At 43.0% G+C, this 2,236-nt stretch overlaps 1 pseudogene; it reads right to left on the bottom strand.

Annotated features, from left to right (window-relative positions):
- Window positions 1-206: 206 nt before the first annotated feature.
- On the bottom strand, window positions 207-1,992 carry LOC132888399 (extracellular calcium-sensing receptor-like; annotated as a pseudogene).
- Window positions 1,993-2,236: the final 244 nt, after the last annotated feature.

Below are 2,236 nucleotides of genomic sequence, written 5' to 3'. Positions count from 1 at the left end.
TTTTTTATTTATGTTTTTAATTATTTTATTCTTCTTTTTGGCAGACCTGGGTCTCCAGAGACTATGAAGAGCTTGTAAGAAAAACCATGCTCTAATATATCTTATACAACATAAAACAAATAATGATTCATCAATCTTTTTAGAAAGCATATTATTATCCAGACAAGTGAATAATGTATAATTATTCAACAATTAATGTTTTGTAGCTATTTATTTTGTGGTGCTCGGCCCATCACGGCCTTTTTGGTAATCTGCTCAGGGTGTAGGAGTATAATATAGCACTTTGGAGCAAATATGGCTACCAGCAGCCCAAAACTAGGTGCCAAGATAACAAAGGTCTCTATAGCCACAGAATACTTCCCAGGAGAGCTGATGTATGCAGGCACAAAAGTAATCCACACAGCACAGAATATCAGCATGCTAAACGTGATGAATTTGGCCTCATTAAAGTTATTTGGTAGGTTCCTTGCTCAGAAGGCCAGAAGAAAGCTTACAGCAGCCAGCAGGCCAATGTAACCTAATAGTGATGCAAACCCAACCACAGAACCCATGGCACATTCATACACTATTTTTGAGCTGATGTAGCGAGTGTTTTTATGGGGTGTGGGAGATGCTGTAACCAGCCAGACTGTACATATAACCACTTGGAGGACTGTGAGGACCAGCACTGTACCTCACTGTTGGACCACCCCAAACCACTTCAATGCATTATGGCCTTCTGGCCGAGTGGACTTAAAAACAGCCACAACCACCATGGTTTTGACCAGAATGCTGGAGATACTCAATACGAAGCTGATGCCAAATGCCACATGCCTCAGTTGGCATGTCCACAACTGAGGCTGCCCAATGAAAAGCAGCACACACAAGAAGCATAGTTTGAGTGACAGGAGCAGAAGGAAACTCAGCTCAGAGTTGTTGGCCCTGACCACAGGGGTGTGGCGGTGATGCACAAACACAATCAGAACTCCAGTTTAGAAGCAGATGCCAAACAGGGAAGCTGTTGTTAAGGACATGCCCAGTGGCTCTTCATAGGACAGGAACTCCACCTCCTTTGGGACACAGTGGTGTAAGCCACACAGCCACCCAGCTGTTCCTGAACTCCTGGTGGAAGGACTGGGCAGCATAGATAACATAGTCATCATTACTCTACACTAAGCCCACCCAGGTCCAACCAAAGTGCTTCAGGATTTGGATGATGGCAGACATCTGGAAGACATCATTAGGGTTTGTCCTGAAAAACGAGGGGAACTGATGCCAGTTGTTGAGACAGGAGCAAGTAGCAAAGTAGCTAACATGGTGGAATGTTTTAGCAAAAAGGAAAATGAGTCAGGGATAGGGAATGCAAAAAAGAAAGTGAGAGATAAAATGACAAAAATGGGAAATATGACATTCTGAATGTCGAAGGACTTCGTAATCATGATAATTTATTGCCATGTTTTAATACAAAGGTAATTAAATAGATTTAAACATATTAGTTCAAATTTCTCCAAACAAATTGAAGAAAATTTTTTTTCTCTTAATCTGTACCATGGGCACTCAAAAGAACCCTAGCACACTAGAGATAGCTATAGAGAAAGTGGAAACTGGGTCCCCACTCTGCCAATCAGCAGGGTCGAACTGGTGCAGTTCAGACCAGAGGCAATTTCATCACTTCCAGTGATCAGTGCTGTGGCTGCTCAAAATGCAACAGCAAGCATCATACAATTGTCATACAAATGGTAGCCCAGCATGATGTTTGGAAGTAGGTTGGGATTTCTGTTGATCTCATCAATAGCAAAACCCATAGTCATTGCCTGCTGGAAGGTTACCATTTCAAACCTGTGGCAATATCACATACAAGCAGAAGAATAAGTAACAAAAAAAGGCATATTCAATTCATTGTGTAATCATGCTCTGCTTTTTTTTTCGTGCAAAAAGGTTCATTGACAATTGCTGTATCAAACCAACTCACTGTTTACAGTAGGCTTGTTCTGGCTCACTTGTGAAGCTCATCTCTCATCTCATCTCATTATCTGTAGCCGCTTTATCCTGTTCTACAGGGTCGCAGGCAAGCTGGAGCCTATCCCAGCTGACTACGGGCGAAAGGCGGGGTACACCCTGCCAGGTCATCACAGGGCTGACAAATAGACACAGACAACCATTCACACTCACATTCACACCTACGGTCAATTTAGAGTCACCAGTTAACCTAACCTGCATGTCTTTGGACTGTGGGGGAAACCGGAGCACCCGGAGG

This window comes from Neoarius graeffei, chromosome 6 (genome assembly GCF_027579695.1).
Source record: "Neoarius graeffei isolate fNeoGra1 chromosome 6, fNeoGra1.pri, whole genome shotgun sequence".
Classification (NCBI taxonomy): domain Eukaryota; kingdom Metazoa; phylum Chordata; class Actinopteri; order Siluriformes; family Ariidae; genus Neoarius; species Neoarius graeffei.
Note: the sequence above shows the minus strand (reverse complement) of the source record. Positions and strands in the feature narration are given on the sequence as shown.